At 47.0% G+C, this 24,768-nt stretch overlaps 1 long non-coding RNA gene across 1 annotated transcript; it reads right to left on the bottom strand.

Moving 5' to 3' along the window:
• Positions 1 to 12,204: 12,204 nt before the first annotated feature.
• On the bottom strand, positions 12,205 to 13,455 carry LOC142568482 (uncharacterized). Its single transcript, XR_012825442.1, has 2 exons — positions 13,120 to 13,455; positions 12,205 to 12,495 (listed from the first exon to the last, which is right to left on the bottom strand). It is a non-coding gene; the product is annotated as an uncharacterized LOC142568482 (long non-coding RNA).
• Positions 13,456 to 24,768: the final 11,313 nt, after the last annotated feature.

The following is a 24,768-nucleotide window of genomic DNA, read 5'->3' as shown; positions in this document are numbered from 1 at the left end:
TAGGAATAGCTTGATTATCATGCTTACTGCGGCTTCAATGACACACACGCGGTATACGCATTAAGTGACACATGTATATTTATTTTTGCTCAACGTCTGGTTGCTTCTCTGCTGCCACAAAGACGGCTCGGTGGTCAGTGTAGTAACACGCTGCCGTCTCTATGGCCCCAACGCAGTATTTGGAATTGATTGTCTCTGATACACAAGATGAATGGTGCTTCCCATTGGATCGTCTGTACAGTTGGAACACTGGCTAAATCCAGGTCAAACGTGCCCTGCAAAGGAACACCAAGAGAATCTGGAGCACGATTGAAGTCACCAGCCACCACGCACAGTTCACTTGCCGCACGACTAGGTATAGATGTAGCCACTACGTTTACAGTACCTTTAACTGAATTGTTCGGCGACACGTACACGGCTTCGCTGATGACGGTGTTGTATATCCTCCATTCTGGAGCCAAAGCCGCCCCCCCCGCCCCGCGCTGGGGTTTACCGACAATGTGGCGAGGAAGACTCCCTCCCAGAGGCGCCGGACACTTGATACCCCTCAAATTGCGTGCATCACTGGCGGGTGCCATCTACGAACAGCGACCGGTGGTGCGGTGATGCTTTCTACGTGTGAAGCGGGTTCTTGTACGTGCGGGGTGCAAGAAGGCCTGTTTGGCACGGTGTATTATGACTTTCTCCTTCTCTCTACTCTCTGCTCTTTCCCATACCTTCTAGTCAAAAATAAATGAATCTTCTTGATGCGCTCGAAGCGAACGGACGTCTGTCATTTTTCCATAGGTTAAAAGTCTCTCCGACTTTTATTACATAGCATTTTGGTGCCTAAGCCCGGGAATAGCGACGTCAAAAGATGTATATCGACAGAATCAAGCGAAGAATGGCCGTAGTGCGAACATCCACAACCAAGCTGCTCATCGAAGTATCCACCATGGATGGCAGCGCATGAATCGGTGAGCTGGAATAAAAGACAAATCTTATTTCTCTTAAGGAGGACTCACTGAAAGAGCTAGATCGGGAGATAGAAAAATGAGTTGAAGATAAAGCTTTCGAAGAGGAAATTGGACGGTCCGAAATGTACATAGTAAATATCAGCATGGCGAAAACAAAGGTGCAACGCATGCTACGCGACTTTAGCTGCACAAATTCTTCATCAGATCGCAAACTAGGCTCCTCAGATCAAAGAGAATCTAGCGCAAATGATTCGCAAATACCCCCCACCTTGAAGCTGCCAAAGCTCGAAATCAACAACTTCAACGGAGAGCTTCGAAAGTGGCAAGGGTTTTGGAGTCAGTTTGAGTCAACTATCAACGCTAACCAGAACCTTTCAAACGTAGACAAATTCAAGTACCTCAACTGCTACTTGAGAGGAAAGGCGGCGGCTGCGGTAGCAGGACTTCACTTGTCGGAAGGCAACTACGATGTTGCTCACTCGCTATTAAAGGAGAGGTTCGGCAGAAATGAAGTAAATATAGAACGCCACATGTCACGGCCACTTAACATCAAGCCAGTGCGTGACTCACGGAAACTCAGTCAGCTGTGCAGCCTCGTCGACGAAGTAGAGGCAGGTGTACGCAGCCTGACTTGTTTAGGCGTGAGTGTTGTCACTTATGGAACTTTGTTACTGACCGTAATAACGAAAGCGGTGCCTGCCGACCTTCGTCTGGAATACCAACAAAAAAACGAGGCTTCGAACGAGGGAAGTGAGCTGGAGGAGTTCCTGCGTCTTTTGAGAAAAGAGGTTGCGACGCGGGAGATCATACAGCGGGCCGAAGCTCCGAGAGACAGCAGTGCCGAATAAGTAAAGGAAAGGGGCAACAGCAACATTAAAGCGGCGAACATGCCTACTGCAGCGGCACTGCACAACACGATCAAGGACAGCACAGGATTTCTATTTTGTAATTCGAACGGCCATGAGACCGGCAACTACAACGCAAAGATGTCTCAAGCGGATAAGAGAGAGGGGCTGAAGCGTGACAATCGGTGTTTCCAGTGCACAACAAGGGGGCATGCGGCAAAGAATGCCCTAAAGCTAAGTGGCTCAGGTGTGCGCATTGCAAGTGCAGACACTCAACGACAATGTGCGACCCTGACTTTAGAAGACACTGCAACACTGATGAAGGGGATGAAGGGGATGCGCTAACCCTGGCATCATACAAGATGTGGACGTGCTCGGCAAGGTGCGCTGCAGTGACCACAGGTTGGTAAGAACTCGAATTAGCCTAGACCTGAGGAGGGAACGGAAGAAACTGGTACATAAGCCGATCAATGAGTTAGCGGTAAGAGGGAAAATAGAGGAATTCCAGATCAAGCTACAGAACAGGTATTCAGCTTTAACTCAGGAAGAGGACCTTAGTGTTGAAGCAATGAACGACAATCTTGTGGGCATCATTAAGGAGTGTGCAATGGAAGTCGGTTGTAACTCCGTTAGGCAGGATACCAGCAAACTATCCCAGGAGACGAAAGATCTGATCAAGAAACGCCAATGTATGAACGCATCTAACCCTACAGCTAGAATAGAACTGGCAGAACTTTCGAAGTTAATCAACAAGCGTAAGACAGCTGACATAAGGAAGTATAATATGGATAGAATTGAACATGCTCTCAGGAACGGAGGAAGCCTAAAAACAGTGAAGAAGAAACTAGGAATTGGCAAGAATCAGATGTATGCGTTAAGAGACAAAGCCGGCAATGTCATTACTAATATGGATGAGATAGTTCAAGTGGCTGAGGAGTTCTATAGAGATTTATACAGTACCAGTGGCACCCACGACGATAATGGAAGAGAAAATAGTCTAGAGGAATTCGAAATCCCGAAGGTAACGCCGGAAGAAGTAAAGAAAGCCTTAGGAGATATGCAAAGGGGGAAGGCAGCTGGGGAGGATCAGGTAACAGCAGATTTGTTGAAGGATGGTGGACAGATTGTTCTAGAGAAACTGGCCACCCTGTATACGCAATGCCTCATGACCTCGAGCGTACCGGAATCTTGGAAGAACGCTAACATAATCCTAATCCATAAGAAAGGGGACGCCAAAGACTTGAAAAATTATAGACCGATCAGCTTACTGTCTGTTGCCTACAAATTATTTACTAAGGTAATTGCAAATAGAATCAGGAACGCCTTAGACTTCTGTCAACCAAAGGATCAGGCAGGATTCCGTAAAGGCTACTCAACAATAGACCATATTCACACTATCAATCAAGTGATAGAGAAATGTGCAGAATATAAGCAACCGTTATATATAGCTTTCATTGATTATGAGAAAGCGTTTGATTCAGTCGAAACCTCAGCAGTCATGGAGGCATTACGGAATCAGGGTGTAGATGAGCCATATGTAAAAATACTGGAAGATATCTATAGCGGCTCCACAGCCACCGTAGTCCTCCATAAAGCAAGCAACAAAATCCCAATAAAGAAAGGCGTCAGACAGGCAGATACGATATCTCCAATGCTATTCACAGCGTGTTTACAGGAGGTATTCAGAGACCTGGATTGGGAAGAATTGGGGATAAAAGTTAATGGAGAATACCTTAGTAACTTGCGATTCGCTGATGATATTGCCTTGCTTAGTAACTCAGGGGACCAATTGCAATGCATGCTCACTGACTTGGAGAGGCAAAGCAGAAGAGTGGGTCTAAAAATTAATATGCAGAAAACTAAAGTAATGCTTAACAGTCTCGGGAGAGAACAGGAATTTACAATAGGCAGCGAGGCACTGGAAGTCGTAAGGGAATACATCTACTTAGGGCAGGTAGTGACGGCGGATCCGGATCATGAGACGGAAATAATCAGAAGAATAAGAATGGGCTGGAGTGCGTTTGGCAGGCATTCCCAAATCATGAACAGCAGGTTGCCGTTATCCCTCAAGAGAAAAGTATATAATAGCTGTGTCTTACCAGTACTCACCTACGGGGCATAAACCTGGAGGCTTACGAAAAGGGTTCTACTCATATTGAGGACGACACAACGAGCTATGGAAAGAAGAATGATAGGTGTAACGTTAAGGGATAAGAAAAGAGCAGATTGGGTGAGGGAACAAACGCGAGTTAATGACATCTTAGTTGAAATCAAGAAAAAGAAATGGGCATGGGCAGGACATGTAATGAGGAGGGAAGATAACCGATGGTCATTAAGGGTTACGGACTGGATCCCAAGGGAAGGGAAGCGTAGCAGGGGGCGGCAGAAAGTTAGGTGGGCGGATGAGATTAAGAAGTTTGCAGGGACGGCATGGCCACAATTAGTACGTGACCGGGGTTGTTGGAGAAATATGGGAGAGGCCTTTGCCCTGCAGTGGGCGTAACCAGGCTGATGATGATGATGATTGAGCAAGCCACGGTGTTGAAGTCCTCATTCGGCATGGGGGACAACTTGATGTGAACTGGATAGCAGCAGCTTCTCCTACAGACAGCGCGAGCTTGGACAGAGGGTTCACATGAGCGTACACTTGTCCTCGATGGTGGCAGTCAGCGAATTTTCATCCATCGGAGCCTATCCGAAAAGCTGCAGTTAAAGGTGTTGAGGGTAGAGGAGCTTAAAATATTTGCCTTTGGTGAGCAATCAACCATAACACGCACAAAAACGCGTCGACTGGAGGTGTGGCTCAGAAGCCAGTACGAAGGAAAAGGGGTGAGTGTGGAAGTGCTGGAAGTTCCTTGAATCTGTGCAGATATCATGGCTACTCCATCAAATTCTGTTCTACTTCAACTTTCAAGATATCACTTTCAAGTCGCAGACGCCTCGCAGGGCGGCGAAAGGGAAAAAAAATCACCTTTTGATAGGCGCCGATTATTACTGGGAAATTTTCACGGGATCCACTAAGCGTCTCAGCTCCAAGTTGATGGCAGTGGAGACTGTATTCGGATGGACAGTCCAGGGCCAGGTCGGCACAAGGAAGTCAACAGGAGTCTGCTCCTCGGCTACTGCCGTGATGCGGATAGGAGTGAGGCAACAAATTGACAAACCCGCACAACTAGAACCTTTCTGGGAGCTCGAGCACACCGGTATCAAGGAACATGAGACAGTCCATCATGTGGACGCGATCGTTCAGAACAATAAAGAAACCGTCAACTTTGAGAATGGCCGCAATAAGACGTTGTTCCGTTGGAATTCGATGGTTTACGAGCTTCGCGGCAACTACGAGTGCGGTCTTCTTCCGCAAGTGGGATAGCCGAAAGTGGACGTGGAAGAGCCCGAACGGTGAGACTAGAAATTAAATACTTCATACTCTGCGCTAACCCTGGTATCATACAAGATATGGACGTGCTCCGCAAGGTGGGCTGCAGTGACCATAGGATGGTAAGATCTCGAATTAGCCTAGACCTGAGGAGGGAACAGAAGAAACTGTTACATAAGAAGCCGATCAATGAGTTAGCGGTAAGAGGAAAAATAGAATAATTCCAGATCAAGCTACAGAACAGGTTTTCGGCTTTAACTCAGGAAGATGACCTTAGTGTTGAAGCAAGGAACGACAATATTGTGGGCATCATTAAGGAATGTGCAATAGAAGTCAGTGGTGACTCCGTTAGACAGGATACCAGTAAGCTATCGCAGGAAACGAAAGATCTGATCAAGAAACGCCAATGTATGAAAGCATCTAATCCTACAGCTATAGTAGAACTGGCAGAACTTTCAAAGTTAATCAACAAGCGTAAGACAGCTGACATAAGGAAGTATAATATGGATAGAACTGAACATGCTCTCAGGAAGGGCGGAAGCCTAAAAGCAGGGACGAAGAAACGAGGAATTGGCAAGAATCAGATGTATGCGTTAAGAGACAAAGCCGGAAATATCATTACTAATAGGAATGAGATAGTTGAAGTGACTGAGGAGCTCTATAGAGATTTATACAGTACCAGTGGCACCCACGGCGGAAATGGAAGAGAAAATAGTCTAGAGGAATTCGAAATCCCACAGGTAACGCCGGAAGAATAAAAGAAAGCCTTGGGAGCTATGCAAAGGAGAAGGCAGCTGGGGAGGATCAGGTAACAGCACATTTCTTAAGGATGGTGGGCAGATTGTTCTAGAGAAACTGGCCACAGTGTATACGCAATGCCTCATGACCTCGAGCGTGACGGAATCTTGGAAGAACGCTAACATAATCCTAATCCATAAGAAAGGGGACGCCAAAGACCTGAAAAATTATAGACCGATCAGCTTACTGTCAGTTGCCGATAAACTATTTACTAAGGTAATCGCAAATAGAATCAGGAACACCTTAGACTTCTGTCAAGCAAAGGACCAGGCAGGCTTCCGTAAAGGCTACTCAGTAATAGACCATATTCACACTATCAATCAGGTGATAGAGAAATGTGCGGAATATAATCAACCCTTATGTATAGCTTTCATTGATTACGAGAAAGCGTTTGATTGTGTCGAAACCTCAGCAGTCATGGAGGCACTACGGAATCAGGGTGTAGACGAGCCGTATGTAAAAATACTGAAAGATATCTATAGCGGCTCCACAGCCACCTTATTCCTCCATAAAGAAAGCAACAAAGTCGCAATAAAGAAAGGCGTCAGGCAGAGAGATACGATCTCTCCAATGCTATTCACAGCGTGTTTACAGGAGGTATTCAGAGACCTGGATTTGGAAGAATTGGGGATAAATGTTAATGGAGAATACCTTAGTAACTTGCGGTTCGCTGATGATATTGCCTTGCTTAGTAACTCAGTGGACCAATTGCAATGCATGCTCACTGACCTGGAGAAGCAAAGCAGAAGAGTGGGTCTGAAAATTAATCTGCACAAAACTAAAGTAATGTTTAACAGCCTCGGAAGCGAACATCAATTTACAATAGGTAGCGGGGCACTGGAAGTGGTAAGGGAATACATCTACTTAAGGCAGGTAGTGACGGCGGATCCGGACCATGAGACGGATATAATCAGAAGAATAAGAATGGGCTGGGGGGCGTTTGGCAGCAGGGGCGTAGCCAGGGGGGGGGCTCAGGGGGCTTCAGCCCCCCCCCCCGAAATTTTTTCGTGCTGTCCATGCGCCGCCGACCAAAGCGACCCCTGGCACCGGAAATCACTCTGGATTTTGTCAAGGATGTCTTTCTGACGCTCGAAAAGACATTTAACCGCGGAGATTCCGAACTCGGGCTGGATTTCGTGGCAACGCCCATACACCGGGAGTCACAACGCCAAGCAGTCCCATCCTAGCACAAAGTTTCAAGGGCGCTTTGATGGTGAGCGGGCTCGCCGCGGCATCTCACTGAGGCCACGGAATCTATGGAGCGCATGGATATCTATTGCGAAACTTTATGGGTATAAATCTCATAACCTTTTGATGTGAAAGTTGCATTGACATTTCCAAAGTTGTGCTTAAGATTTTCAATTGCGGAACTTTGTGGGTTTAATGTTGTTATAAACATTTGACGTCAAAGTTCCATTGACTTTTCTAAAGTCTTACGTCGGAACATGCAACGAGACAAGCCAAATCAACACACTAGCAGACGAGTTGACAAAGCACGCAGCGAGGTCCAATGAGACGAAGCGTTGGGGTGGTTCATTTGTGCCGTCATGTCACATGAAAAAATATCAACTTTTTTTTTAACCTACGCCAGAACATCCATGTCAAGACACTAAGGCCAGCCAAAGTAACTACGTTCTTATTTATTTTTTCTACTTTGACTTTTATTCGCGAGGACACATTGAGCCTCTTCAATTTTTTTTTTTGCTCTCGCTACCCTACCCGCGGGCTGCCAGAGCCAGCCAGTGCGCATACGTTTTTCTCGTATGGCCTCGACCACCGCGCGGTGCACTTCGGTGCGCGTTCGGTTTGCTCTGGCCGAGTGGATTTTCAACTGACAGAGTTTTGGACGCTTTCTTGCTAGCAAACGAGAAAAAAAAACTATGGTCGCTCGCTGCCATCACTGTGGGGACTCGAAGGATTGCACCGCCTTCCTTGAGCGGAACCTTTCCGGAAAGTCTTGTTTCGCCGGTGTAGGATACTGAGCAGTATGCGTATGGTTCTGAGTGGACCGAGCGTCTCATGTTTTCTTCGGTATTCCTTCCGTAGCCCCATTAGGTGCCCGAAGTAGGCATTCGATTCTGGCGAACATACTTTCCTATGCGTTTTTTTTTTCATTTCGGTGCCTCCGCCCCACAGAAAAAAAATACATTGTTGCGGCGCAGCGAATTGTCGCATGGTGAAAGTTCGATTTTGATACTTCTTTTGCGGAAAGTAATGGGCGACGGGACGCTTCAGTTGCCGGATACGTTTATTATATTATTGCGAAAGCAATTATATGGACACCCCAGGCGCATTCCTGCCGTCGCCGTCGCCCTCATGTTTCGCATAAAGTCCAAGGATGATAACACCGTGACCACGCGCTGCATGCTGTATGTGCGAGTAAAAGCGTAGGAGGGGAGGTGGAATGGGTGAGCCGACGATGGTGGCTCAGTCTTGTGTGTGCAAAGGAGAAAAGCGGGGAGCAAGAGCGCCGCCTTCCGTCGCGCGTAATACATCGGGGGGTGTGGATGGAATGGGGGCGGAATCTAGGATTCTGTGAATCTATGATTGTGCAACATGTTTATTTGCCTTGTTTGACGCATTATGTAAAGTTACATTTTCTTACATACATAGACTCATTGGAGACTTATACGTATACTTAAATATCTTGTTGCGAGGTTTTGTGTATACATGCAGTGAACTTTGTTTCCAGTGAGACTTTTTCGTCCTTTATCAAGCCGTATTTTCGCATTTGTATATCCCATTGTATCTTCGCATTTCTAATGTACGAGGGCGAGTCAAATGAAAGTGAGCCTACCCTAACGGCGCAATAATGGTTCGGTTCATTATCTGCGAGGCATGCGCGTAGGAGAACGGCATGTCTCATTTACAAAAGTGACACGCAGGTGTGAAAATAAATGTTCTTTGATGCTCTAATACACTGGGTTGAATATGGTTGCGTCACATAATGGACACTTCAGAATTTGAACAGCTCGGTATCGCGAAGTTTTTGACAGCTGAAGGTGTTTCCAAAACAGAAATTAATCGGCGTATGGCTGCCGTGTACGTTGAACACTGCATTTCATTGACCACTGTGAAGCTTTGGAGCAAGCGGTTCAGAGGACGTTGCAAAGACATTCCAAGACCGGGCCAAAACCATCATGCAATCACCCCCCACACAATTTCAAAGGTTCATGACCTGATGAAACAAGAACGGAGGATAAGCATCAATGAACTGGCAGACCATCTGAACATCAGTCGCGGTTCGGTTCACGCCATAATTCATGAGCTTCTCGATTATCGGCTCTTTGGTGCGCAATGGATCCCCAAGATTTTGATCCATCGCGAGAAGACGGAGAAGTTTCGCGCTGCCTTGACTCATCTGATCGAGTATCACAATGAGGATGACGACTTCTTGTTTGCAATTGTGATCGGGGACGAACCTTGGTGCCAGTACTACGAGCCTGAAACACGACGGCAAAGCTTACAGTGGAAACATTCGAATTTACCACCCACAAAGCACGCAAAGGCCATCATTTCCGCTGGAAAGGTGTTGGTGACTTTTTTTTCGATCGTCAGGGTCCATTACTGGTAGAATTTGCTAAACCTTGAGAGGCTATCAATTGTTTTCGATATTGTGAAACGCCAGAACGGCAGCGTGTCGCAATCAAGAACGAACAACGTGGAAAATTGACGAATGGGGTCATCTTGTTCCACGACAATGCCTGTCCCCACGTCGCTTATGTGGTTAATACAAAACTGTCAAAGTTCAAGTAGGAAACGCTGCAACATCCGCATACGGCTCAGACCTGTCACCTTGCGACTCCTGCATTTTGGGGCAACCGAAAAAGCAGCTCAAGGGAACCAGATACAGACTTTTTGAAGCAGCAACCCAAGGAGTTTTATAAGACGGGAATCACGCGACTCGTTAGTCAATGGGACAAATGTCTAAATTCTCATGAAGACTACTTTTAATTAAGTACCCCGTTGTTGGCTCACATTCATTTGACTTGCCCTCGTATATCTTGCAGATATCCTGCTTTTTATACGTGCTCTCTATCGCGACTATAACTTCGGTGCAATTACTCACGATACACGACAGGGGACAGCTACTCCTGCATAATACATTGGAACAAACGACAGCTTCATTGAAATTTTTCACTGGTCATTGCATATATACAAGAATGTAAACACGGTTCTTCAATGACAAAGTTTCATTAACATATTTGTCCTCAACTTGTTCACCTCATTGCCTTTTAATTTTTCATATCAGCGGCGTGCACTGCTTTCCTGGTTTCGAACTGATATAGTTCTAAAAGTTCGTGTGATATTTTCTTTACCGAATAAATAGACAAAAATATGGAAGCATTGATATCAGTTATCTTGGGCAAAATTTTTGGCACATACGAATGTATTCTTTTATGAGAAAACACATATTTTATTGTTTTGACAGCGCGTAGCGTCCAAGAATTCGTTTGCAGCATCTTTGGCAATGACAATGCAGTTATTATTCATGTATTTCATCACTCGACAAATTGTTTAAGAGGAAGCTTTAGCTCGGGCCCAATCCCACGTGGCCTATTCAAATACTTGTAAAACGCAGAAACGCTTTTCTGAGATAATCCTGCTTATCGCTTTTATTGAAATTGGTTGCTTTTGAGAGAAAGTTAGATCCTAGTTTCTGTTGGAAACAGAACTTCGATTTAGGGCCTGAATTTTGTTTAAAATATTTTGAAAAATTCGAAAATTTGAAAAAATAAAAGCACGACGTTTACAAACTAATAGCTATGCATGAAGAACAGATATTGTGGTTCTGTAAACTACATCTATTATAACAGTCAAAGCGGACAAGTTTGCTATGTCAATTTGAATCTTACGTGAATTGGTTACGTTGTGTACAGGGGTTCTGCAAAAGCCGTATTTCCACAACACTAAATTTTTTGAGATTCATGTGTAACACATCTATTTTATCCGCTGTAGATGTACTATTTGATGCAATTCACAGAATTGTGATATCATTTTTCATTGTTGAGTCACGGAGTTTTAAACTTGATAGTTTCGTTTTCTGAAAATTTTCGATTTTGGCCAATTTTTAATAAATAAGTGACCACCTAAATGAAAAATTCGAAGCCAGCATTCACTAGAAGTAATCTTTTTCTTTTAAATGCAAGAAAGCTCCTCAAATTTGGTGAAGTGGTTGCAGGGAAAAACAAATTCCCCTTCTACCTGTATTTAAATAGGAGCACCCGAGCTAAAGCTTCCTCTTAAGGAGGAGGCCGAGCTCCAATGTGCCCCCCCCCTCCCCGAACAACATTTCTGGCTACGCCACTGGCCCCATATATATATATATATATATATATATATATATATATATATATATATATATATATATATATATATATATATATATATATATATATATATATATATATTATAGACATGGGGCCAGTGGCCGCATGTGCTTTTGTTGTAGTGCAGCGGGAAAGGCGAGTCGTGGTTGCGCGCGCATTTCTATTTAGACCGCGCAGCCTGCGTGACCTCAACAGGAGTGAGGTGCACAAGAAAATGCTAAGTGACGAAGCAACCGGCCCTTTTTTTGCTCTTGTTGATGGATTCGCCGCGCTATTGAATATAGAACACGCCGATTATGCTAGCGCGCAGCTGCGTAACAGCCTATGGCAAGAGATCGCTCTCGAAATGGCTCAGCGCCATGCAGAATCAGCGCCTTACTCTGTCGATGTGTATTATTTGCTATAACTTCATTTTTGGGATAATGACGTGCTGCGTAACCAAAAAATAAAGAAAGAGAGAGCAGGGCGTTATGTCATTTCTGCGCTCAGCCCTGTCTCTTTTTTTCTTTTGTTGTCAGCAGCATGTTACCAGTTCAATATGAACCATGTAGCCGAAACATTTACATCATTTTTGGGAATGCTGTTCTAGATTTGTACCATTATGTTTTCTTCACCTGATTGAACCTCTGCAGAGTTTCTGAAAACGGTTTTCGCGAACAAACGTCGCACCTTCAGGAATTTTCACCCAGAGGAAAAGCATCATCTCCTACAATAACCGGGGGCATATGAAGATCTGAATAATCTTATTACACGGCGAACTTGCCACTTGTATGGTTTTGGGCAGTCCCGCATTTTATTTCATCAATTGCTTTTCGCAGAGGTGTTGACTGTCAAATTCCGCTATCACCTTGTTAACCAGGGGCGCGAATGTCCAAATAGTGAGACCTATAGTTCGCATCAACAAGCGTAAATAGCACTAGGCTGAAGGTTTTATTGTAGTTGAAATACAAAGAGCCTGAATCTTTGGCTTGATGCACACATGCTTTCCATCTATCGCACCAATACAATTGGGGAACTGCCACTTTTCTTTGATGCCTCACATGGCTCTAGACCACTCTCCGTCAGTCTTGGGAGTCTTTAAGAATTCGTCTTTCAGCTCCACGTAAATTGCCACACATGTCTCTTTTATGAGCTGGTTGACAGTTGAGTGTCCTCCCTGAACTGTCAGCTTAAGGAGTAGTGCGTTTCTCCTATGAAAAAAAGAAAAACAAGAAATTGTTGGTTACACTAAAAATTAACAAAGAAAGACAGAACTCCACATTCGAATAAAATATGCACATCTGATATTCACACTGGAATCTGTCTAAAGCGAATCTCTTATAAAGCGGCTATTTTCATGCTATGAAACTAAATTCCATACACACAGTTGTCTTTATTTCAGCATATTTCCAACATTCTTATGCAACATGTTTATACGATGTTCATGCGCCGTGCCGGTCAAAACAATTTAGTACTATAATGTTGATGCGCCGTAGAATTCGCTATATCTACGCCGAAATACATGAACTGTTCATTACGAGAGGTAAGGGCAGTCATGTCACAACGAAGATGTGTGTCATTGTACACACTGCACAGAGATGTAGGACGCTAAAGAGTGGTTTCGTTCTTTTTTTTTTTTCGTTTCATTCCTGCGTCCCCGGGCTAACGGAAATAAGTGCACGCGGACATTACACGCGACGTGAAGCGCGCACTTCCCAAGAGAGCGGCAGCAGTCGCAGTCGAGAAAGCTGGGGGATGCCTTCGATTTAAAAGTCAGCGCGCCTCATGAAAAGTAACACTTGATACTTCAAATTGAAACAAACGCTAGTGCTTACCTGCGGCGAGAAAGCGAAGAGTGATTTGAAGCCGCGTCTTCGCTGGCACAGATGGTCTCACGATGGTTTCTTGCTGCTCGATTGTGTGTTGAACGCGGGCCAGAAGTTCGAAAAACTGCGTGTTGCTGACACGCAGTAGGCGCTTGTATTCGTCCGGATCACACTCGAGTAGATCTTCACAAAGCAAGCTCTGAACACAAAGCGTATTCTTCGACATCCGTGGTTTCTTCCAGCATAATCGTTTTCTTTTACACCCTACACCTAGTCGTCTTCACTCACTTCGAGTAGAACAGCCAACGCGGACAAACGCCGCCTCCGATAGCTGTCTATCTTGGAATGCGCGCTCGTACCCAGCAATTTGGCAACGTGCGTGGCGTTGGCGTCGAGAGTAAGCACGCGGATTCCACAAACGGCGCTCCGGCTGTGGGAATTCGACCTAACTCGGCTGCGCCGGATTCAAGTGATGACGTTACTATTTTGTCCGCGGAGCAGGCGCGATTTTGCCCTCGCGTGTGTATCCACCTTAAGGGAAGGGAAGTGTAGCAGGGGGCGGCAGAAAGTTAGGTGGGCGGATGAGATTAAAAAGTTTGCAGGGATGACATGGCCACAATTAGTACATAACCGGGGTTGGAGAAGTTTGCCCTGCAGTGGGGGTAACCAGGCTGATGATTGACGAATGCGCAGCAAGGCGTCTTAAAGCAAAGAGAACGCGCCACTTGGAAGGAGATTCGTTGATTAGGGAGTACGACGCCTGCATAAGAGACTACATAGAAAAGGGCTATGCAGAGCCAGCACGCAAGGATTACGGCACGTCGGAAGGTCCGATGTACTGCATGCCACATCAAGCAGTTCGTCACGAAAGTCAGACGACGAAACTGAGGGTAGTATTCATCATCAAGCGCCAAAAATCGCCTCACTGAACAATGTTTTGGAAAGTGGCCCAAACCTAAACCCAGGGCTCATGAATCTGCTGATCAATTTTCGCACTTACAACATTGCCATCGTTGCGGATATAGAAAAGGCCTTCCTCCAAATGTCACTATCAGAGGGTGATCAGAACGCTGTGCAGTTCCTCTGGCACGCTATGACGGCCAAGGAAGGGGAAGAACTTCCAGCTGTTGTGACCTATCGGATGACTCGCATGCCGTTCGGTGTTGTGTCGAGGCCCTTTCTCTTGGCTGCAACGTTGCAACATCATCTTCAAGGCCTGCCGGAATGGTATGCTGAAACTGCGGGTATCCTGCGCAAGCACCTGTAAGTGGACGGCCTTGCAACTGGCGTTGACAGTCTTGACAAGGGTAATGTCTTGTGCCAGGAATCAAAAGATATATTGTCTCAAGCAGGGATGCGGCTAATCAATGGGATGTCGAACGACCGCAATCTCGTCAACTTCTTAGAGGATGGCAATGTGGAAATAATGAACACTGACGCTGGACATGCTGCAGCTACACAAGTATTAGGAGTAGGGTTGGAATGCTCAGAGTGACCACTTTGAATACAACCTAACTTCGTTCATCGACTTCCTGTCCGCAAGATCCGACAACAAGAGATTTGTGCTGCAGGTCTCGGCAAGAAGTTTCGACCCTTTTGGATGTATTGCTCCCACAACATTATGCATAAAGGTTCCAGAATGTGGGAGTTGGCAATTGGTTGGGACGATCCCTTGCCTGAAACATTGCAGCCTGAGTGGGAGTACTGATGTAAAGAGCTTCCATGCATTGAAGCAGTGTCTATTCCAAGACTGATAGCGCCAGACTTTAGAAACAATGATACGGAGAAAGTGGCGCATGTTTTCTGTGACGCAAGCCCGAAGGCATATGGTGTTGCAACTACTATTCGACCACATGCGTGAGCAAACTCACCGCTAATTTTCTTTCTTCCTTCCCTCCTCTCTCGCCCTGTCACCTTTGTTTTCCCCTTGCCGATTCCCCCGGTGTAGGGTAGCCACCCGGACATTATTCTGGTTAACCTCCCTGCCCTCTGCTTCTCTTTTTTCTTCTTTCCTTCCTTCCTTCCTTCTAAAACTGAAATGTTAAAAGGGCGAAACAACGTTAAAAACCTGAAAATGATGTAATTTTATTGGCTCACTTAATGAAAAAAGAGAGCGCTACGAAGACAAGGACGAAAGAACAACATGTACGACAGACAAGGCGCTACTTCCAACTAAATGTTTTTTGAAGAAACAGAACTTTAAATAGATGCAACCAAGGACGGCCCATCGTGACATCACGACCTCCCTATCTCTTCAGAAAAGCTATCTCCTTTTCGGTAAGCGTCACTGAAGGGCAACTAATGCACGTGCCCTCGGCCTTTGCAATGTAAAAAGCTTCCAATATCTCCCGTTCTAGTCTATCTCTAGACCATGCCAGAAACCTGGTGTCGCGAAGATACGGACGGCAATTGTGACGTTTACAGTGTTCTGCCAGATGGCCCCCCGCATTGTTATTTACGGCCCAATTGTGCTCACGCGCCCTTTAACTACCTTTGAACTACCTCCGGGATCGGCCTACGCAAGATAATAATAATAATATTTGGGGTTTTACGTGCCAAAACCACTTTCTGATTATGAGGCACGCCGTAGTGGAGGACTCCGGAAATTTTGACCACCTGGGGTTCTTTAACGTGCACCTAAATCTAAACACACGGGTGTTTTCGCATTTCGCCCCCATCGAAATTCGGCCGCCGTGGCCGGGATTCGATCCCGCGGCCTCGTGCTCAGCAGCCCAACACCATAACCACTGAGCAACCACGGCGGGTACCTCCTACGCAAGAGGTCGTGTTTCTGCCAGGACGTTCGCCTTCGTGCATAGCGTTCGCCGCCAGCGTTTCCCGGTAAACATTACAGTTACATAAGCTGCAGTTGCCGTGAAGCGTGAGAAGTCGGGGATCTCTGAATGCTATCGCGTTACACTCTTAAAGGCAAAGTTTAAACGTTCCCCGACTTTTATTGTGAAAGTAATACTAACGGTATCTTCGACTGATCGCCTCTATCCCTCGAAGCAGAGTCGGGCAGATCCAGCGTTCCCCCAACTCGGAGGCAGAGGACAAGCGCGAAAGCCGAACGTCTGACTCGCTCTCGGAGGAGGAAATGGCAGATGCGAAACCACGTGACTACTGCCAACGTCCGATGTTTCGCCTATCCAAAGCTCCCGGCGCTGTCGGGAAACCCTGCGGATGCGCCGTGGGACGAGCGTTCGTCGAGACGCCAGCATGCAGCGTCCCAGGTTGCCTAGGTTTCGATGGACCACCGACAACAGAAGCGACGCTGCGCTGTGATGCCGCTGCGGGAAACGGTTCAATCTCGAGGACTGCTCCGACAGCAGGGTTCGGAGCGCCTCAGAGCGCTCTACCACGGCCGCTGGCTCGACGATGGAGCAGAGCGATCGAGAAGAACCAGTCGAACGCAGGGTGCGCACGCTCTTTCAACCAGCCGAAGACAACGTCGCTTGCGAAAGCGCTCCCAGTAACGATCAGCCGAAGATGCCACAAGCGACGTCTAAGCGCTCGTCGCGTATGCCGTGGCCCCGCAGAGCCGGCGCTGCGCTTATCAGGTGGTGTGACGTCAGTTCTCTCCGTTGCTATCATGCGTGACGTCAGCTTGCTCCCCGCCGCAGCTAGAAGGGAATAGCAAGCTTGGACTTGTTGGTTTTCCATCCTGCTGTTAACAGCGCGAAATGTAGACAAGAGACGAGACAAGAAGACACCACAAGCGCTGCTTTCAACAACGTTCATTTTGAAACACGGTTTCTTATAACCATTGCCCACACGTGTCGCAGTCACGTCATCGCACATCATGCGAAACATGCACTTTTTCTTTTTTGCACTCAAGAGAGTGGTTGCACATGCAAAATCGCAAGTTCTTTTTTTTTGTGTCAGTAACAAGGACGGCGTGCTAACGCATTGGTCACGAAGTCTGGTAATCTCGGCTGCCTCATTTATCTCCCGGACCAGCTGGTCATTGTGTTTCTTCAGCACTTCACAGCGTCTGAATTCTGCGGCGCAACCTTTTGAGGGGCAATCCCTGACATCGATGCCTAGATTCCTGTTAGCCTGCTCGACGCTAAGTTTGTGTACCTTTAGTCTTTCATTTGTGCTTCTCGAAGTTTGCCCTATATACCTTTTTCCACATTTCAAAGGTATTGAATACACCACTGCTTCTGTGCACTAGACAAAACGATTCTGGGGATTTATCGTGCACCCTTGCTGATTTATCTGCTCTTCAGCACGGACGCGTCGGCAGAGGCTTTTTAGTTTTTTCCAAACAGTAATCACCACATTAACTCCAGCTTTGCGCCCAATCTTTTTCAAGCGGTGAGATAAGTTGTGCACGTATGGCAGGGCCACGGTCCTTCGCTTTTCTTTCATTTTTGGCTTCTCGCCTCCTGACTCGCCATGGACACGCTCGAGCTTTAGGTTCTTGCTCATTTTTTTGTGCAACGAACACAAGAAGGTGCGGCGGGTAACCAGCCCTAGTAAGCCGGTCAACCTGCCGACGAAAACTGTTCCATTCCGTGGATGCACGATTTTTTTGAGCGCATTTGTTAGACAAAGGTTTGCAATTGCTCTCTTCACCAGTTTTGAATGCGCTGATTCGAATGGCAGTGGCGCATTTTCGCCTCTGGGTTCATAGGCCTAGCAGACCTTCCCCTTGGAGAGCTCGAGTCTGAGATCAAGGAATCTCAAAGACCCTTGCGTGGGGACCTCGTGTGTAACAGCAAGCGGCTGAAGCGCGTGACTAAAGCATGTTACTGCTTCCGAAACTGCGTCATCTGAATTCGTGCCAGAGCCATCACATAGAACTAAGTAATCGTCAACATACCGAAAGACGCTTGTTCTGGTTAGGGCGTTCTGAAGTAATCTATCTTTCTGAGCAAGATATAAATCGTTAAGTGCTGGCGCAATACACGACCCTATACAGTGCCAGGTGCCTGTCCGACGAAGTCGACGTGGTCGCCCGTTGCAAAACGGGCACGAAGAGCCTACCTGTGCGACAAGTGGTGACGTATTTGAAAGAACATTCCTTCTCGTTGCTTACTTCTGACAAGGACGGGGCTTCGCTTTGATGCCGAAAGACGTCTACCAATATAAGGCGTTAGAGGCCATAAGTTCTGTTTTGAACAGCCATGAAAAGTCTTTTCTGCGAAAAGCAAACTCAGCTGCAAAGAAGCTATGCGGAAAACTCAAGCTCGACCGCCTTGTGCGTAGCATCTAAACTAGCAAAAAATCATCCCTTGACATGTTTTTCACTGTAAAAACGCATAAACCTGACTGGCCCCTGCGGGTTATAATATCTGAGAAGGGCACTTGGCAGAAAACGATTGCCCTGTTCTTGCAGGAAAAACTAAAACTACTAACTGTTGAAGATCCTTTCCAGGTGAAATCCTCAGACGATGTAATAAGGTTTTTAAAAGACAAGTCTAGCACTGACTTTTCAGCATGCTCTGTAGACGTTAAAGATTTACATTATTTGATCCCCCAAGATGAAATTTCGGAGTGCGTGGAAGAATGTACAGATGCACACGGTGCTGTTGCTTTTCAGAATGCCTCCGGGGTTTCAACTGGTGGGTTCCTGGAACTCCTTTCTGTATATTTGAAGTCCACCTATGTTACGTGGCAAGCGAATGTGTACCTCTAGAAACGCGGCGTCTGCATAGGGTCATGTATTGCGCCAGCACTTAACGATTTGTATCTTGCCCAGAAAGATAGATTTCTTCAGAACGCCCTATCCAGAACAAGCGTCCGGGGAGTCTTTCGGTATGTTGACGATTACATAGTTCTATGTGATGGCTCTGGCATGAATTCAGATGCCGCAGTTTCGGAGGCAGTAGCATGCTTTACTCATGCGCTTCAGCCGCTTGCTGTTACCCACGAGGTCCCCACGCAAGGGTCTTTGAGATTCCTCGATCTCAGTCTCGAGCTCTCCAAGGGGAAGGTCTGCTGGGCCTATGAACCCACAGGCGACAAGGTGCCACTGCCATTCGAATCAGAGCATTCAGAACTGGTGAAGAGAGCAATTGCAAACCTTTCTCTAACAAATGCGCTCAAAAAATCTTCCATCCACGCAATGGAACAAAGTTTTCGTCGGCAGGTTGACCAGCTTACTAGGGCTGGTTACCCGCCGCATCTTCTTGTGTTCGTTGCACAAAAAATGAGCAAGAACCTAAAACTCGAGCGTGTCCATGGCGAGTCCGGTGGCGAGAAGCCAAAAATGAAAAAAAAGCCAATCACCGTGGCCCTGCCATACGTGCACAACTTATCTCGCCGCTTGAAAAAGATTGGGCGTAAAGCTGGAGTTAATGTGGTGTTTACTGCCCCGAAAAAACTAAAAAGCCTCTGCCGACGCGTCAATGCTGAAGAGCAGATAAACCAGCAAGGGTGCACGATAAATCACCAGAATCGTTTTGTTGAGTGCACAGAAGCCGTGGTGTATTCAATACCTTTGAAATGTGGAAAAAGGTTTATAGGGCACACTTCGAGATGCACAAATGAAAGACTAAAGGAACACAAACTTAGCGTTGAGCAGGCTAACAGGAATCTAGGCATCCATGTCAGGTATTGTCCCTCAAAAGGTTGCGCCGCAGAATTCAGACGCTGTGAAGTGCTGAAGAAACACAATGACCAGCTGGTCCGGGAGATAATTGAGGCAGCCGAGATTACCAGACTTCGTGACGAATGCGTTAGCACGCCGTCCTTGTTAGCGACACAAAAAAGAACTTGAGCTTTTGCATGTGCAACCATTATCTTGAGTGCAAAAAAGAAAAAGTGCATGTTTGGCATGACGTGCGATCACGTGACTGTGACACGTGTGGGCAATGGTTATAAGAAGCCGTGTTTCTTTCAAAATAAACGTTGTTGAAAGCAGCGCTTGTGGTGTCTCCTTGTCTCGTCTCTTGTCTACATTTTGCGCTGTTAACAGCAGCTAGAAGGGAGCCGCCCGTCGCGTGTGCCGTGGCTCCTGAGCAACACCCTCTAGAGGTGTTGGCCGGAGCCGTCGCCGCGCCGAACAGGTGGTCTCTCCGTTGATATGACACCCGCCGTGGTTGCTCAGTGGCTATGGTGTTGGGCTGCTGAGCACGAGGTCGCGGGATCGAATCCCGGCCACGGCGGCCGCATTTCGATGGGGGCGAAATGCGAAAACACCCGTGTGCTTAGATTTAGGTGCACGTTAAAGAACCCCAGGTGGTCATAATTTCCGGAGTCCTCCACTACGGCGTGCCTCATAATCAGAAAGTGGTTTTGGCACGTAAAACCCCAAATATTATTAAATAAATTATTATTATTATCCGTTGATATGACGACCTCCTCGCCTCGCGCTCGCTCCTTGGCGGCTTCACTGGGATATTTAGCGGTGCGCTACGCGTTGGTTGATCATTCTCGCCATGGAACTTACCGACGAAGTGTCTATATCTGAATCTACTTGCACTACTGCTTCGGAACAGTTAAATTCTAAGGCGAAAGCTAAGGAAGCTAGGAAGAATGACAGAGGTTGCAACGTGACCAGGAAACTTTGCTTTCGCAATTCAACCAGGTTTAACCAGAGATAAACCACAGCCAATTTTTATTCGTAATGAAACCAGGAAATCATGCCTGATGCCAGCAGTGCTAAGAAATGTATTCGGGAGCGCACATAACGTTCTCGCACAACTTCTGTGATGTACCGTAGCGCTGAGGTGATTCGTGTATAATGTAATAGAATCCATTGCAGAGGCAGCAGCGCACGGCTTGGCACGTGCGTTTAAGCTCATGAACTTGATTTGCGCCAAAAAACCTGTCGATGCTTTCACACTTGCTTCATAGGAAGCCTACTGCACTAACAATATGCCGGCTGTTTTTAATTGCACCAAATAAAAATACTAACCAAAATATAAGTCTTGGTGAGATCACTTTATCATTCGAGTGCTCATATTGGTAACGTCTAGATACGGATAAGTTGAGATGTTGCGTGCGTAATTAACGAAGCTACGTTAATTATATTTACAAGTATTAATCTTAAATTACTAAAGAAAATGAGTAGTTTGGAGCCAGTCCTCGAGATTATTTTGCCGGGCTAAGACATTTTGATTAAACATGCTTCTGTAAGGGCTATGCGAACAAATATTTCCCAATTAAGCTGTCTCAGAAAACGTAACTGACGCAGAAAAAGAAAGTCTGTAACGTTAACCTGACCGCACGTAGCCTTTTGTGATGTCATTAAAATGTGGCTACGTCCTGGTGGCCAGTCCGCTTTCGATTTTGATTAAGAGGAAGCTTTAGCTCAGGCACAACTCTGACGCGGCCTATTCAAATACCTGCACAACGCAAGAACTTTTTTCTGGGATATCCCCTGACCAATTTTAATCAAATTTGTCGCACTTGAGAGGGAAAGTTAAATTCTACTGACTGTTGGAAGCGGAATCTTGATTTAGGGCCTTAATTTTCAGATCTCTGAAAGCGGACAAATTTTATATGTATTGTGATATTTTACGTGAATTTCTTACGTTGTGTACAAGGGTTCCGCAAAAGCTGTATTTATATATTACTAATTTTTTTAGATTCATGTGTAATGTATCAATTTTGTCCGCTTTAGATGTACTGTTAGAGACAATTCACATATTTGTTACTCATTTTTCTTTGCTGAGTTACCGCGTTGTAAACTTGATAGTTCCGTTTTCTGAAAATTTTCCATTTTTGTCACTTTTTAATAAAAAATTGACGACCTAATTCGAAACCAACAGTCACTAGATTTTAACTCGTTCTTTTAAATGCAACAAACCTCGCGAAATTTGATGCAGTGGTTGCCCAGAAAAATGAATTATCCTTTTGCAAGAATTGAGACACCGGTACCCGAGCAAAAGCTTCCTCTTAACGCTGTTTATTTGAAGGGAAACAGTTCACAGATTTAATATCAATATACCAGCGAACGTGCGCCACCGGAAGCTTGCTTGGTCGTAGAAGCGACGCATGACGCAATGATGGCGCAGGTTTAGCGCGTCGCTGGCTTGAAGACCGTGAGCTGCCGGTAGCGGCTCACGGCGCCGTGCTGGTGCTGACGGTGCCATCGTGACGAGATCGGAGGCGGCGATATTGACGGCTGAGGCGTCTTTCTATTTTCTTTTTCGCCTTGAGTTTCGCTTTCAGAAGGAGATAGTGCTATAAATACAGAGTCATTCGTTCTTGTCTCGTAAATTTAAGTACGGGTTTAAATAAACTCTATGTCCCATTCAACACACACACACACGCACGCACACACACGCACACACAAAGAGAGAGCGAGAGAGAGATACGACATATATTTGTCCGTATTCGCATTTATACGCGTCCACGCGTGCACACATGCACAAAAATGTACGCACGCAGGCAAAGGGAACTGCATGCATACACAAACGCGCGTATGCTAGCACGTGTATACACGCACTCGTGCGCACGCAGATTCAAATACGGAGACACAAACACGCGCGCACACGCAAATGCAAGTACACAAGCACGCATGCTCAAGGCGTGTACACTCATATACGCTCCCTCCCCTTCCTTGCTGCCTCGCAAATGAATGGCGCTCGTTCTGCAATCACCGTTCGAACTTCAGCTGCAATAAATGGCTTTACGGTTTAAATTTGGCCCTTGTCAAAACCCTTTGCTCCTGTCGTGTGACCATAGCCGCCCATCCGCGGAGCAATACACTGCTTTAGCGCACCCCCAATGTTCCGACTAAGTGCCATAAATGCATATGTTGTTACAAAAGACTACCCTCTTCGCACAGACAGTTGAAACTTGTTGATAATCGGCTATTATAATAAAATTGTTTAGAATTTTGCCCATTCAGTTACGCATGTGAATTACACACAGGATAGTCAAGGTGCAATGCCCAGAAATCCTGAGTATGTCCATGCTAGAAGGCACGATAATATATATTTTGTAACGTGACACAAAGACATGCGCATGCTTATGGTCATGTATAAGCATACCATAAGCATAGTACATACATAAGCATAGTCATGTATAAGCATACCATAAGCATGCTTATGGCATGCTTATGGTCATGCAGAAATATGCGCGGAGTGTGTCGCTACATCACCGCCCCGCGGAGTGGAGAGCCGTCAGGGCTTGTAAAAATCTGGGCAGTGTACCCGACGTCCGCTGCGTGTAGTGACAGAAGCAGGCTGCAATGTCGGCGGTCATGGATGGACGTCTGTGGATGCACTGGTATTCCCTGGTTCGGCGGAATCGGTGTAGCCCGGCTTCAGCCGGTCGATAGAGACGCGGACGGCGTTCCCTTTAATGCGCAGGGTGAAGGTTTTGTCGTCGCGACGGACAACTGGGTAGGGTCCGCTGTAAGGTGGCTGTAAAGGCCGGCGGACGGTGCCGTCGCGGAGAAAAGTGTGCGAGCACGTTGCCAAATCCTTGAAGACGAAGGCGGTGGTCTTACGGTGGTGAGCTGCAGGTGAAGGCCGGAGGGCAGCGATGGTGCGTCGGAGCCGGGCGATGAAATTGGTGGGATCTGACGTCGCGGTGGTGGATGGCGGTGCAGCAAGAAATTCGCCTGGGAGAAGGAGGGGTTCCCCGTAGACGAGATCTGCGGGTGTAGCCTGAATGTCGGGCTTGAAGGTGGCGCGAAGACCTAGGGTGACGGCTGGGATGGCTTCAGGCCAGGTTGAGTCCGGGTGGCACATGATGGCTGCTTTGAACTGTCGGTGGAAACGCTCGATCATCCCGTTGGCGCATGGGTGGTAGCTGGTGGTCCGCGAGCGTTCGAACCCGATGGTCAGCCCGAGCAGCCGGAGAAGGTGCGATCCGAACTGTCGTCCTTGGTCGGTGGTGACGCGGTGAGGGGGCCCGAAGCGGGCAATCCAGCCGCCGAAGAAGGCCGAGCCGACGTCTTCTGCAGCGATTCCCTCGAGGGGCCATGCCTCAGGCCATCGGGTGTACCGATCGATGGCGGTGAGGCCGTAGCGATAGCGTCCAGCTGGAGGCAAGGGCCCTATGATATCAAGGCGGACGTGTTGAAACCGACCAGAGGTCTGGGGGAATGCGCCGAGTGGTGAAGTGACATGCCTAGTGACTTTAGCGCGCCGGCATTGAATGCAGGAGCGCGCCCAGGTGCGGCAATCCCGCTGCATGGAGGGCCAGACATAGCGGTCGGCCACGAGGCGTGCAGAGGCGCGTATGCCGGGATGGCTGAGGTTATGTAGCTGGTTAAAGAGGCCACGGCGATCGGAAAGGGGCATGTAAGGCCTGCTTCGTACTGTTGATATGTCGCAGTCGATAGTCGTTGGCGATTCAGGTATGGGGACTTGCTGCAGCTGTAGCGAGGACCCGCCCTTAAGAAGCTCCTGCTGTTCGGCGTCCGTAGTCAGAGCCTTGGCGAGGACATCAGCTGTTATCTGCGAAGGGCTAATAGCTGCCAAACGTGAAAGCGCGTCGGCGACCACGTTGTCCTTACCGCTGACTTGTTGGATGTCGGTGGTAAACTGGGCAATGAACGAGAGCTGGTTCTGCTGGACCGGCGAGAGTTTGCCAAGGCGTTGAGAAAAGGCGTAGGTCAGAGGTTTATGGTCGGTGTAGATAGTGCAGTACTGTGCTTCGAGAATGTGGCGAAAGTGCTGAACTGCTTCGTATATCGCCAGAAGTTCTCTGTATTAAGCTGGCGAACTCGACGGCGCGGGGGTCGTGGTT

Source organism: Dermacentor variabilis, unplaced genomic scaffold (genome assembly GCF_050947875.1).
Source record: "Dermacentor variabilis isolate Ectoservices unplaced genomic scaffold, ASM5094787v1 scaffold_19, whole genome shotgun sequence".
NCBI lineage: Eukaryota > Metazoa > Arthropoda > Arachnida > Ixodida > Ixodidae > Dermacentor > Dermacentor variabilis.
This window is presented reverse-complemented; position numbering and strand designations above follow the sequence as displayed.